Source organism: Diceros bicornis, chromosome X, assembly GCF_020826845.1.
Source record: "Diceros bicornis minor isolate mBicDic1 chromosome X, mDicBic1.mat.cur, whole genome shotgun sequence".
Taxonomy (NCBI): domain Eukaryota; kingdom Metazoa; phylum Chordata; class Mammalia; order Perissodactyla; family Rhinocerotidae; genus Diceros; species Diceros bicornis.
The window spans coordinates 72998559-73014526 of record NC_080781.1 but is presented as its reverse complement, the minus strand read 5'-3'; the positions used below and the strand labels follow the sequence as shown (position 1 = coordinate 73014526).

At 37.8% G+C, this 15968-nt stretch overlaps 1 long non-coding RNA gene across 1 annotated transcript in view; it reads left to right on the top strand.

The window, feature by feature from the left end:
* Positions 1–15968, top strand: part of LOC131401183 (uncharacterized) — a 163836-nt gene that overhangs the window by 139992 nt on the left and 7876 nt on the right. The window lies entirely within an intron of this gene.

Genomic DNA, 15968 nt, shown 5'->3' with positions numbered 1-15968 from the left:
TTCCCGTATATTGCTACTGATGATCAACAGTATTTAGCATCACAAAATGAAACATATCATGTTATTCTACTCAATGAGTTGTCACATTTCCTTCTCTTTCATTGGAATAGAATCAATTTTTGCCACTTATCTTACTGTAATGATCCTAATGCACCTTTGTGCACAGAAGATGACATTTGTGCATTCTCTGGAGAACAGAGGAGAAATTACTCATCCCTGTATATAAGCAGATGGAATCAACATCATTGTTGTGAGGTCTGACAGTTGTTGCATGCCTCTACTTGCCCCCAAATCCCTTTCTTACTTTTCTCTGACAACGTTCCCATTTTCCACCTTTTGTTTCTCTTTTGATTCTTGAAATAATCTTTTTGCATGCATATGTTACTTAAGAGTACTTCCACTTGTCATATTAAGGTTATCATGAGGTCAACATAAGTTATTTTATAAACCAGTTAGTTCTCACTTACTGGAAAATACAGCCAACGGACAGTTATCCTTACAAGTATATTTTGATTATTCTCTTTATATCTTTGGTGAAACCTTTCACTTCCTTCATGAACTAGCTCAGAGGTCAGCTCCTCAGTGGAACTTTAACAATCTCATTCTTTCACCCAGTATAATTATTTACTCTCTTCTGTATAGTCTCATAGTATACTGTATATATTGCCTCACCTTCCTCACTCTGTTACAGCAGGTTGTTTGTTCATCTCTTTTCATCACTAGAATGTAAGTTCTCAAGAGCAAGGATCATAATTTAATCTTTTTTACCCCTATTGCCCAGACAAGTACTCAGAAAACAGTAATTTTTTTTGAATTGTTGAATTATATGTAGATATAGGCTAAGCTGGTATACTTCATCCAGTCAAATAATGATACAGGAAACCTTTTTATGCATTGAATATTAACAGCTTATATTTTCAGCCCTTCAATCATATAATAGCGAATGTGTGCTATGCTTTCAGCACTATGATAGATGCATTGAAGAATATAGAAATTTTATAAAATGCATACTCTTTGTTCTTGAAGATTTTATTGGACGTTATTGATAATGTTAATCTTTACCTGATCCCTATGCTCCTAGAAAACAGTGAAAGTTAAGAAATATCTCCATGCTTTGTGTCCCAGGAAATGGCTTACTGCAAGGGACCCACCTCCCCCAAGACTCATGGTTGTTCCCTTTTTTACTTTTGAAAATGTCGGACAAAGACTCCCTAAATTCCCACTTTTTGATTCATAAATGATTAGCTAAACTGTTTTGTCCCCACTGATCAGTAAGAACAAAATGCTTGTTAACCAAACTTTGGTTAAGATTCTCTCCTTTCTCAAGGACACTGAAGTTTGACCCACTCTTATTCTGAGCCTGCATGCAATGCTTCCTGAGATGAGGGTGACCTCAGGGTGAAACATTCACTGGTCTACTATTTGATCACACTACACTTTCATCCCACTTCCCCACACTTGATTCCATCTATACTTGTTTACTCTTCTTTATAAAATAAAATCCCTTTTTTTCCTGACATTTGAGACACTTGTAGATCTTATGGTCACAGCATTCTCCCTATTGCAAAATTCCCCTTCCGTTACTGCAATAGTCTCTTTCACCTCTTTCAATAATATTTTTAAATAAAGTCTGTTCCTACTAAGTCTGGATTTGTTATTTATTTTTTAACTGACAGTAAACACACAGTAATTAATAATTCTAGGGTATTTGAGGACAACATATAACCTAATCTTAAATAGTATGATTTGGGTAATAAAAGTCTTAGGAATTCTGAGAAGGTAGAGGTCTGTGTCATCAAGAGTAGTTGAGGAATGTTTCAATGAAAGTGGGCCTGATCTGGATTTTGAAGTTTAGAGAGAAGTGGGGCAAGGTGTCTGTGTGGGGTGGGGGATTCTAGAGAGAGAGAGTAATGTAAGCAAAGGCACAGCAGTAAGATAAACATTACTTGTGGTTAAATTGAAGAGTGAAACATGACTAAAACATACAGTGAGGGTTGGAAAGTGGTGGTAGAAAAGATGGAGAGTACAGGACAGCCAAACTATAGCATGCCTAAATATACAAGCAGCAGTATTTAGATTTTAATACTTAAGCAACAAGGAAATCTTTCAGATTTTTTACAAGGAAAATGATGATAATAAAATATATTTGTTCCTTTTAGTCTAAGGAATTTTATTAGCCTAAGGAAAGGTGATGCCATTATCAAAAAACTGAAAGTGGAACAGTTTGGGGGAGGATCTTTGGGTTTTATATATATCAATTTAAAGTGATATAGAAATAGCCAAGTATAGAGATTCTAGAGTGGCAATTTGGATTAAGGTGAGAGAATGCTACGTAATTAAGGAGTAGTTCCACTTCCAGCATGGTGACATGAGAAGCTCTGTGGATCCACTCCTTAGCAAAATTCATGAAAATGATATGTTAAAAAATATTAGAAGTGATGTCAGCATCAGGGCAGAGTGAGCTCTCCTCTTAGACTATCCCCCATAAGATACAATGAAAAGGATTTTCATATACCAACAGAGGATATTCACACAACACAAAAGATGTCTGAGAGCCCCACACAGCTGTACATCTGAAGGTGGTGGTGCTGCACCCCTGGAGGAAGTGGAAGGAGGTAAGGGGATCTCCTCTCCCTTCCCAACAGCAACAACCCTTGAGTCCAGACCACGTGCAACTCTGAGAGGAGAGGGGGGAGTAGTGACCCTCTGTGGGAACACCTTTGTTCTCCAAGTTCCCTCACAGCCTGTGGGAAAACCCCATAGAGAGATGACTAAGCTATTGTGGGGGCGTCTTCATCAAGCTAGCACTCTTGGAGAACAGATAGCTAGGGCAGAGTGAGAACTTCCCCAAAATTGTGCATGTGGAAGAAAGTGCCCCTCCTCCTGCTAGGCACTCCCACTCAGCTGATCAGCTAGAGCACCTGCGCCTATGATAGAAAAGCAGCAGCTGTAAGCCAGCGAATCATGGATCACAGCGGGCTCAGAATACACATCTCTTGACTCCCACCCAGTGGCAGCAGGTGGAAGCTGTGACCAGATACTGTCACTACGTGGGGGCACAAATCCACCCAGTCAAAGAGTGTGAAAAAATATATTAAATCTCCAGACCAGAAGGAAAATGACAAGCACCCAGAAATCAATCATGAAGGCACAGAAATTAACAATCTAAATGACAGAGAATTCAAAATAGCTATCATAAAAAAACTCAATGAGTTACAAGAAAATACAGATAGTCAATTCAATGAAATCAGGAATTTCTTCACTAAAGAGATTGAAACTATAAAGAAAAACCAATCAGAAATCTTGGAGATGAAAAACACAATGGATGAGATAAAGAAAAATCCAGAGTCCTTGCAAAACAGAGCTGATATTATGGAGGAGCAAATCAGCAGTCTGGAGGACAGAAATATAGAAATGCTTCAGATGGAGGAGGAGAGAGAGCTAAGACTAAAAAGAAATGAAGAAATTCTCTGAGAAATATCCAACTCAATTAGGAAAGGCACCATAAGGATCATAGATATTCCAGAGGAAGAAGGGAAGGAGAATGGAGCAGAAAGCTTGTTCAAAGAAATAATAGCTGAGAACTTCCCAAACCTGGGGAATGAGCTGGAAATACAGGTGAAAGAGGCCAATAGAACTCCTAACTGTAGCAATGTAAAAAAACTTTCTCCAAGTCATATAGTCTTAAAGCTGGCAAAATTCAATGACAAAGAGAAAATATTAAGGACGGCAAGGCAGAAGAAAATATCTTACAAAGGAATCCCTATCACACTTTCAGTGAATTCCTCAGCAGAAACCTTACAGGCTAGGAGACAGTGGAATGATATATTCAAAATACTAAAAGACAAAAAAATTTCAGCCAAGAATACTCTATCCAGTGAAAATATCCTTCAGATATGATGGAAGAATAAAAACTCTCCCAGATAAATGGAAGCTAAGGAAGTACATTGCCACAAGAACCCCCCTACAAGAAATGCTCAAGAAGGCCCTCATACCTGAAAAAAAAAAATAAAACGGTTACAAAGCCTTGAGCAAGGAGATAATAGGTAGATAAAATGGGAAAATTGCAGCTCTCTATCACAATAGGTTAGCAGACACTTAATTATAACATGATATGTAAAGGGAAGGAAAACACCAAAAATAAATATAATCTCATGATTTTAACCACAAACTCACAAAACATGATGGAAAAAGTTGTGACAGTAATAACTTAGAAGGGGAAGAGGAAATGCATGGAATAGACTTAGTCTAAGGAAATAAGAGGTTATCAGAAAATGGACTATCTCATCTATGGAATTTTTTATGCAAACCTCATGGTAACTACTAAACAAATAATCAGAACAGAGACACAAATGATAAAGAGAAAACTCAGAAGACCATCATAGAGAACTGCAAAACTGAATTGATTGTCCGAAATACATGGGATGAGAAACAAAGGAAATGCAGAAGAACTGGAAAACGAGTGATAAAATGGCAGCATTAATCCCTCATATTTCAATAATAGCTCTAAAAGTAAATGGATAGAATTCTCCCATCAAAAGACAGAATGGCAAGATGGATTAAATAACAAGACCCAACAATATGCTGCCTCCAGGAAACACATCTCAGCTCTAAACACAAACACAGGCTCAGAGTGAAGGGATGGAAGATGATACTCCAAGCTAATGGCAAACAAAACAAAGCAGGTGTTGTCATACTTTATCAGACAAAGTAGACTTCAAGATAAAACAAGTAATGAGAGACAAAGAGGGGCAGTATATAATGATAAAAGGGACACTCCACTGAGAAGACATTATACCTAAAAATATATGTGAACCCAACGCAGGAACACCAAAGCACATAAAGCAACTACTAACAAACCTAAAAGGAGATATTAACAACAACACAATAATAGTAGGGACTTTAACACCCCACTTCCATCAATGGATAGATCATTCAGACAGAAAGTCAACAAGGAAATAGTGGATTTAAGGGAAAACCAGACCAGATGGACTTAGTAGATACATATAGAACACTCCATCCAAAAACGGTAGAATACACGTTATTCTCAAGTGCACATGGAACATTCTCAAGGATAGACCATAAGTCAGGAGAGAAGGCAAGCTTCAATAAATTTAAGAAGATTGAAATCATGCCAAGAATCCTTTCCAACCATAATGTTATGAAACTAGAAATCAACTATAAGAAAAAGGCAGGGAAAGTGACATAGAAGTGGAGACTAAACAACACACTACTGAACAACCAATGAATCATTGAAGAAAATAAAGGAGAAATTGAAAAATACCTGGAGACAAATGAAAATGAAAATACACCATACCAATTCATATGGGATACAGCAAAAGTGGTCCTAGGAGGGAAATTCATGGCAATAAAGGCTCACCTCAATAAACAAGAAAAATCTAAAATAAAAAAATCTTAAACTACACCTAACAGAACTAGAAAAAGAATAGCAAACAAAGCCCAAAGTCAGCAGAAGGAGGGAAACAATAAAAATGACAGTAAAAATAAATGAAATTGAAACAAACAAAAAAAACAATAGAAAGGATCAATTAGGCAAAGAGCTGGTTCTTTGAGAAGATAAACAAAATTGACAAAATCTTAGCCAGACTCACTAAGAAAAAAAAAAAGAGAGGGGGCTCAAATCAATAAAACCAGAAATGAAAGAGGAGAAATTACAGTAGATACCACAGAAATACAAAGGATTATAAGAGAATACTATGAAAAACTATATGCCAACAAATTGGACACTGTAGAATAAATGGAGAAATTCTTAGACTCATACAATCTCCCAAAACTGAATCTTGAAGAAATAGGAAATCTGAATAGACCAATCACAAGTAAAGAGATTTAAACAGTAATCAAAACCTCACAAAAAATAAAAGTCCAGGACTAGTTGGCTTCTCTGGACAATTTTACCAAACATTAAAAGATTTAATACCTATCCTTCTCAAACTATTCCAAAAAATAGAGGAAGATGGAATAGTTCCTAACACATTCTATGAGGCCAACATCACCCTGATACCAAAGCCAGAAAAGGACAACAGAAAGAACGAAAATTACAGGCCAATATTGCTGATGAACATGGATGCAAAAATCCTCAAGAAAATATTGGCAAACAAAATACAGTAATACATTAAAAAGATCATACACCATGATCAAGTGAGATTTATAGCAGAGAAACAGGTGGTTCAACATCCACAAATCAATCAATGTGATCAACCTCATTAACAAAATGAGGAATAAAAACCACATGATCATCTCAATAGATACAGAGAAAGCATTTGACAAGATCCAATATCAATTTATGATAAAAATTCTCAATAAAATGCATATAGAAGAAAAGTACGTCAACATAATAAAGGTCATATGTGACAAACCCACAGCCAACATCATACTTAATGGGGAAATCCTGAAAGCCATCCCTCTCAGAACAGGAACAAGACAAGGGTGCCCAACTTGCCACTCTTATTCTACATAGTACTGGAGATTTTGACCAGAGCAATTAGGTAAGGAAAAGAAATAAAAGGACTCTAAATAGGCAATGAAGAAGTGAAACTCTCACTGTTTCCAGACGACATAATTTTATATATAGAAAACCTTAAAGAATCCATTGGAAAACTATTAGAAATAATCTACAACTACAGCAAAGTTGCAGGGTACAAAATCAACTTATAAAAATCAATTGCATTTGTATACTCTAATAATGAACTATCAGAAAGAGAACTCAAGAATACAATCTCATTTACAATTGCAACAAAAAGAATAAAACATCTAGGATAAATTTAACTAAGGAGATGGAGGACCTATACCATGAAAAATATAAGACATTATTGAAAGAAATTGATGACGACATAAATAAATGGAAAGCTATTCCATGCACATGTGTTGGAAGGAAAAACATCTTTAAAATGTTCATACTACCTAAAGCAATCTACAGATTCAATGCAATCCCAGTCAGAATCCCAATGACAGTCTTCATGGAAATAGGACAAAGAATCCTAAAATTAAAATGGGGCAAGAAAGACCTCGAATAGCTAAAGCAATCCTGGGAAAAATGAACGACACTGAAAGCATCACAATCCCTGACTTCAAAATGTACTACAAAGGTATAGTAATCAAAACAGTATTGTACTGGCACAAAAATAGGCACACAGATCAGTGGAACAGAATTGAAAGCCCAGAAATAAAATCATACATCTATGGACAGCTGATCTTCAACAAAGGAGCTAAGAACATAGAATGGAGAAAGGAAAGTCTCTTCAATATATAGTGCTGGAAAAACTGGACAGCCACATGCAAAAGAAGGAAAGTAGACCATTATCTTACACCATAGACAAAAATTAACTCAAAATCGATCAAAGACTTGAAGGTAAGACCTGAAACTGTAAAACTCCTGGAAGAAAATACAGGCAGTACACTCTTTGACAATGGTTTTAGAAGGATATTTTTGAATACCATGTCTAGTTTGACAAGGGAAACAAAAGAAAAAATAAAGTTGGACTTCATCAGACTAAAGAGCTTCTGCAAGGCAAAGGAAACCAGGATCAAAAGGAAAAGACAACCCACCAACTGGGAGAAAATATTTGCAAATCATATATCTGGCAAGGAGTTAATATTCATAATATACAAAGAACTGACACAACTGAAGAACAAATAAACAACCCATTGAAAAAGTGGGCAGAGGATATGAACAGACGTTTTTCACAAGAAGATATACAGATGGCCAATAGACACATGAAAAGATGTTCAACATCACTAATCATCAGGGAAATGCAAATCTAAACTACACTAAGATATCATTGTACATCCATTAGAGTGGCTCTAATGACTACAACAAAAAATAACAAATGGAGAGGTTGTGGAGAAAAGGAAACCCTCATACACTCCTTGTGGGAATGCAAACTGGTGCAGCCACTATGGAAAACAGTGTGGAGATTTCTCAAAATGTTGAAAATAGAAATACCATATGACACAGCTATCCCACTGCTGGGTATTTCTCCAAAAAGCTTGAAATCAGCAATTCAAAGAGACTTATGCACCCATATGTTCATTGCAGCATTATTCACTATAGCCCAGAAGTGGAAGCAACCCAACTGCCCATCGACTGATGATTGGATAAAGCAAACATGGTATATATGTACAATGGAATAATGCTCAGCCATAAAAAAAAGACAAAATCATCCCATTCACAACAACATGGATGGCCCTTGAGGGTATTACATTAAGCGAAATAAGCCAGACACAGAAAGACAAATACAGTATGGTTTCACTCATGTGTGGAAGATAAACTAACACACAGACAGAGAGAACAGTTTAGTTGTTACCATGGGGAAGGTGATTGGGGCGGGGCACAAGGGGTAAAGGGGCACATTTTTATGGTGACTGACAAATGATAATGTACAACTGAAATATCACAATGTTATAAACTATTATGACCTCAATAATAAAAACAAAATATTAGAGGCCGGCCCAGTGGCATAGTAGTTAAGTTGGCAAGATCCCCTTCAGTGGCCCAGGCTTCACAGGTTTGGATCCCAGGCATGGACCTATGCATCGCTCATCAAGCCATGCTGTGGTGGCATCCCATGTACAAAATAGAGGGAGATTGGCACAGATGTTAGGTCAGGGCTAATCTTCCTCAGCAAAAAGAGGAAGATTGGCAGCAGATGTTATCACAGGGCCGATCTTCCTCACACACACACAAAATGCTGGAAATGTTTTTAGGAACATACAGCAAATTAAGAATTATTTATTCAAGAAAATACACTAAAACTCAGTAAAAATACTGAGAATCTGTGGCATTTGAACCATAACATGCTCCCTCCCTCCCCTCTCCCAAGTCAGTAAGATGGAAAATACACTCCAGATGGATGCAGCTAAGAAAACAAGACTCCCTTACCCCAAGCTCCCAGTTGGGGGGCTACAGCGTCTTCTTGGGAAAGGAAGGACATCAGCATTTCTCATACTACCCCCAGCCACCTGTTGTAGAGGCTAAGATCTGGGTGAGGGTAGCCAAAAGGTAAGGAGATCCTTCACCCATCTAACCTCTAGTCACCAGACAGTAGTTCTACCTTGGGCACAGTGTACTGAGAATAGTAGGTCCCTGATTGCTCTTGACCCAGCTTCTTTGTAATGTGGAGGTTCCACACTGGATAAAGCAAACCAAGAAGACCAGTGCTTATAGAAACTCACCACACCCCAGCTAAGTGCCCCGTACCTAAAGCAGGGGTGTCACTCAGAGAGAAGTGCACCTCTGCTCTCGCCTTAGCTCCAGAGCCATGGCTCAGAGACTTTGCCAAAGGGAAGATGTAGGCCATAAAACAGAAAGAACTGAAGCTTTTCCAAAAGGAAATGATTTAATTTGCAACAGAGTGTGGGGAAATTTGGGGCTAAGGGTACTGTGAAAAACAATGGAGGTTTTAGTGAAAAGCAATTAAGAGGAGATTTGTAGATTCATGAGAGATATAAGCCAAACCATAGTCCAGCCAGTTTACCAGAGAGAATCAGGGAAAGAGAGAGCTAAAAACCCTCCTGAGGAGAGAACAAATTTCAAACACAGACTTTAAACACTACCCCAGTAAAGGATCTTGAATTTAATTGGATCAATCTATGAAGCAATTCATACTCCAGGGCATTGTTTAAATTATAAAGCAATCAGTCTGCAATTAGTGGAACTTAACAGCTGGATGTGGTCAGGGATACAGTCAAAGAGGGTCCTTCTAATATGACCATCATCCCAGGATTACTGTCTTCATGGCCAAGGCCACACCCTCTAAGGAGCAACATTAAAGGCTTCATACTTCAGGGGGAATAGACTTCACTAAAATAATCCAGCCCATTAATAAACAATAAACAAGCAAGGAAAGCAAGGAAAGGAAAAGTACCCAGACTTGCTGCAATATATTACCTAATATGTCCAATTTTCAGCAAAAAATGTATGAGGTATGCAGAAAACCAGGAAAGTCTGATTCATACATGGGTTAGAAACTACCTAACAGAGCAACAAAATGTCTGATTTAACAGCTAAAGACCTCAAAGTAGCCATTATACGTATATTAAAAAAGACTACAGCATGCTATGCTTAAAGAAGTGAAAGAAGATATGATAACAATGTCTCATCTAATAGAGAATATTAATAAAGAGATACAAATAAAAGAACCAAATGGACATTTTGGAGCTGAAAAGCACAATAACTGAAATTAAAATTTTACTAGAAAGCCTCAACAATAGATTTGAACTAGTGAAAGATAGATTGATAAAGATAATACAATCCAAAGAACAGACAGAGAGAAAAAAAAAATCAACAAATCAACAGAGACTTAGAGAAATGTGGGACACCATTAAGCACAACAACATATGCATACTAACAGTATTAGAATAACAGGAGAAAGAGAAAATAGCAGAAAAAAATCTTAGAAGAATTAAGTGCTGAAAAATTCTTAAATATGATGAAAAATGTATATATCCAAGATCAATGAACTCTAAGTAGGATAAATTTAAAGAGATCTGCAAACAGATATATCATAGTAAAAATGCTGAAAGCCCAAGATGAGGAGAAAATCTTGAAAGTAGCAAGAAAAGAAAATGTATCACTTACAAGACAACTCAAATAAAATTAACAACTGATTTCTCATGGTAAACAATAGAGGCCAGAAGGCAGTTAGACAGTATATTTAAAGTGCTCCAAGAAAAACCATCAACAAGAATCCTATTTCCAGTAAGGCTATTTTTCAAAAATTAAGATGAAATAAAGGCATTTCCAGATAAACAAAAACAGATAATTTGTTGATAGCAGACCTACCTAACAAAAAATGCTAAAAAAAATTCTTCAGGGTCCATCTATGTTGTTTCAAATGGTAAGATTTTATCTTTTTATGGCTGAGTAGTATTCCATTATATACGTATACTATATCCTCTTTATCCATTCATCCATCAAAATAAATAAATAAATTCTTCAGAATGAAAGCAAATGATTTCAGATAGCAAATCAATTCCAGAAAAAAAGAACAGAGAGCACGAGTAAAGGTAAATATACAATTATAAAAGACAGTATAAATGCATACTTCTTCCACTTCTTTTCTCATAACTGATTTAAAAACAAATTGTATAAAACAATATGTACATAATTTTATTGATGGTCCTATAACATATAGTCATGTAATGTTTGCCAATATTGTCACAAGGAGGAAGGTGGGAGCAGAGGTGTATTGAAATAGGGAAATGACTAGCGATGATAACTCAAAGACACAGGAACAAGTGAAGAGAACCAGAAATGTGAAAAGGAAGCTAGTAAAAGAAAAGCTATAGAGGAGAGAAGTCGAGATGGCGGCATAAGAGGACTCTGAACTCACCTCCTTCCGCAGACACAGCCAATTTACAACTAATCTTGGAAAAATTACCCATGAGATAGAACTGAAAACTGGATAAGAGGAACTCCTTCAAAAAATGACAATCCTAATTGAGGTGGAAGAGGCTGAAATTCTCTTATGGAGAGAAAAAATGCCACCTTCACAAACTGCCAGCTTCACAGCCGCTGGGAGCCGCCCAAAGGTACACAGCCCTCCCTGGAGGAGCTGGGCCCTGAGACAGGGAGCGCCCCTGCTATAGGCAATTTTTGGACCCAGTACAATCAAGATGAGTGGCATAATATCTGACTTTGCTTGCTACTAAAACATTGGGGAGTACCCCCAGAAAAGCTGGTTCACAAAGAAATTAAAACCGGCTCTTAAAGGGCCCATGCACAAACTCACCCATTTCAGAAAGCAACCTAAAATCACCGGAAAGAAAGGTGGACAGTCCTTTGGTGAAAAGAGACTCACTTGATAGGCTCTGAGTGCATCTTGATGAGAGATGAGACCTCTCCAGGGACTGGGACATTGGTGGCAGCCATTGTTGTGACCTGGTGTGGGCATGCTGACACAGACACTGGCAGATGCAATTGCAGTTCTCCCTGGGGCCTGCTAGCCCATGGTCTGTCCACTCACTAGAGCACCAATTTAATCCAGCTCAGCTAGGGCAGGCAGCCGACCTTAGGGACTGGCCTCACCCAACAACAAGCCCTCAGACAACCTGTGGGCCTGCTAAGGGAGCTGCCTGGATTCTCTACAACCTTGCGACTGGGTCCACCTCTGTGGGCAGGGCATGCACAAAGAGCGAGTGGAGAGTGGGAGGTGGTGGTGGAGTGTGTGGGGCTCCCGCCTTGGAGAGACTGGGTCCACTTCAGGAGGTTGGGGCGCATGCACGGGACAGGACTGTATTGACTATGTGTGTGGACCTGTGGTTGGTGGGGCTTGTCAGCTGCAGAAAACTTGGGCTTCTCAAAGAGCCACATAGGGGGTTGGCCCCACCTTCCAAAGCCTAAAACAATTGGGTGCTCCCATGCCTGAGGCCAGCCCCACATAGCTGCAATCCTCAGAGAGCTGACAAGAGACGTAAAGCCTGGAGGCTTATAGCAATTGTAAGCCCCTGAGCCTAACAACCTTCCAAGCTGGGGGCCTACTGACTTAAAAGAAATACAGCAATAGGAATGTGCTATTAGACCTTGCAGCCAATTGTGCAGGGGCTCCCCACACCCGATAAAGAGACTGAAGGGCCCACAACTACTACAAGCAGCTGAGCATTGCAACAGCTGGCCAGGGGCATATCTCAGCCTCCCTGGGCACCTACGGGAAGAACAACTCCGTCACAACAGAAGGACACACATAGCCCACATAGGGTCTCTCCTGGAACATTTGGAACAGAGGGAAGCACACTGCAAGACCTCATAAGACATCACTTATATAAGGTCACCTCTCCGAGAGAAGGAGACGTAGCTGACCCACCTAATACATAGGCAAAAGCACAAGGAAAGAGGCAAAATAAGGAGGCAAAGGAATATTATCCAAGTAAGGGAACAGGACAAAACCCCAGAAAAGGAACTAAGTGAAACAGAAATCAGCAACCTACCCAACAGAGAATTCAAACAGTGTTAAGGATGCTCACTGATCTTGGGAGAAGAATGGATGAACTCAGTGAGAACGTCAACAAAGAAATGGAAGATATAAAAAAGAACCATTCAGAAATGAAGAATACACTATAGGAAATGAAAAATTCACTAGAGAGATTCAAAGGCAGAGTAGAGGATACAGAAGAAGGCATCTGCGTGCTGGACAAAAGACTAGAAGAAATTACCCAAGCTGAACAGGTAAAAGAAAAAAGAATTAAAAAGAGTGGGGACAGTCTAAGGGACCTCTGGGACAACATCAAGCACACTAACATCCATGTTATAGGTGTCCCAGAAGGAGAAGAGTGAGACAAAGGGGCAGAGAATCTATTTCAAGAAATAATAGCTGAAAACTTCCCTAACCTAAGGATGGAAACAGACATTCAGGTATAGGAAGCACAGAGAGCACCAAACAAGATAAACCCAAAGAGGCCCACACCAAGACACATCATAAAATATCCAGAATTAAATATAAAGAGAGAATCCTAAAAGCCACAAGAGAAAGACAAGTTACATACAAAGGAAACCCCATAAGGCTATCAGCTGACTTCTCAGTAGAAACTTTACAGGCTAGAAGAGAGTGGCAGGATATATTTAGAGTGCTAAAAGGAAGCAACATATAGGCAAGAATACTCCACCCAGCAAGGTTATCATTTAAAATGGAAGGAGAGATAAAACAGTTGCCAGACAAGCAAAAGTTAAAGGAGTTTGTCACCAAGAAACCAGTACTACAAGAAATGTTAAAGGGACTTATTTAAGGGGAAAAGAGAAGACCACAAATAGGAAAAATTATATATTTCCATGATAAGACGGTAATGGATACAAATGCACAAAAGAGAGGTTCGATATGATATCAAAAACATAAAATGTGGGAGGAGGGGAGTTAAAGAGTAGAGCTTTCAAACAGAGGTCAAACTAAAGAGACTATCAACGTAATATAGACCGCTATATACATAGGTTACCATATATGAACCCCATGAAAATCACAAACCAGAAACCTAATAATAAATACACAAAAAACTAAGAGAAATGAACTCAAACAAAATGCTAAAGAAAGGCATCAAAACCCAAGGGAAATGAGCAAGAGAAGATAAAGGAACAGAGTAGAACTACTAAAACACCTAGAAAAAAAAAAGTTAGAAAATGGCAGTAACTACACACTTATTGATAGCTACTTTAAATGTCACTGGACTAAATGCTCCAATTAAAAGGTGTAGGGTGGCTGACTGGATAAAAAAACAAGACACATATATATGTTGCATACAGGATTCAACTTCAGACCTAAAGACACTCACAAACTGAAAGTGACGGGATGGAAAAAGATACCCCATGCAGATGGCAATGAAAAGAAATCTGGGGTAGCAATACTCATATCAGACAAAATAGACTTTAAAACAAAAACTGTAAAAAGAGACAAAGAAGGGCACTACATAATGATCAAGGAAACAATCCAACAAGAGGGTATAACACTTGTAAATATCTATGCACCCAGCGCAGAAACACCTAAATATATAAAGCAATTATTAACAGATATAAATAGAGAAATAGACAGTAACAATAATAATAGGGGACTTTAACACTCCACTTACACCAACGGATAGATCATCCAAACAGAAGATCAATAAGGAAACATTGGCCTTAAATGACACCATAGAACAGATGGATCTAGCAAATATATACAGAACATTCCACCCAAAAACTGAAGAAGACACATTCTTTTCAAATGCACATGGAACAGTCTCCAGGATTGATCACATATTAGGCCACAAAACAAGTCTCCATAAATTTAAGAAGATTGAAATAATACCAAGTATCTTTTCTGACCACAACAGTATGAAACTAGAAATCAACTACAGGAAGAAAATCCAAAAAGCCACAAATATGTGGAGATTAAACAAAATTCTACTGAACAAGGATTGGGTCAATGAAGAAATCAAGGGAGAAATCAAAAAAACACTTGGAGACAAATGAAAATGAAAATACGACATGCTAGAATTTATGAGATACAGCAAAAGTAGTTCTAAGAAGGCAGTTTATAGAATACAGGCCTATCTCAACAAACAAGAAAAGTCTCAAATAAACAATCTAACTACACACCTAAAGGAACTGGAAAAAGAACAAAGCCCCAAATCAGCAGAAGAAGGGAAATAATAAAAATCAGGGCAAAAATAAATGAAATAGAGACTAAAAAAAAAACAATAGAGAAAACTAATAAAACCAAGAGCTGGTTCTTTGAGAGGATAAACAAAATTGACAAACTTTTAGCTAGACTCACAAAGAAAAAAAGAGAGAAGGCTCAAATAAGTAAAATCAGAAATGAAAGAGGAGAGGTTACAATGGATACCTCAGAAATACAAAAGATTGTACGAGAATACTATGAAAAGCTATATGCTAACCAATTTGACAGTCTGGAAGAAATGATAAATTCTTAGAATAATACAACCTGCCAAAACTGGATCAGGAAGAAATAGAGAATTTGAATAAACCAATCACCAGCAAGGAGATTGAAACAGTAATCAAAAATCTCCCCAAAAATAAAAGTTCATGACCAGACGGCTTCCCTGGTGAATTCTACCAAACAGTCAAAGAAGACTTAATACCCATCCTTCTCAAACTCTTCTAAAAATTTGAGGAGAGGGGGAATATCCCCAAGTCATTCTATGAAGCCGACATTACCCTGATACAAAAACCAGAAAAGGACAACACAAAAAAAGAAAATTACAGGCCAATATCACTGATGAACATTGATGCAAAAACCCTCAACAAAATACTAGCAAATCGCATACAACAATACATTAAAAAGATTATACACCATGATCAAGTGTGATTTATTCCAGAGATGCGGGTATGGTTCAACATTTGCAAATCAATCAATGTGATACAGCACATCAATAAAATGAAGAATAAAAATCACATGATCATCTCAATAGATGCAGAGAAAACATTTGACTAGATACAGCATCCATTTATGATAAAAACTCTGAAT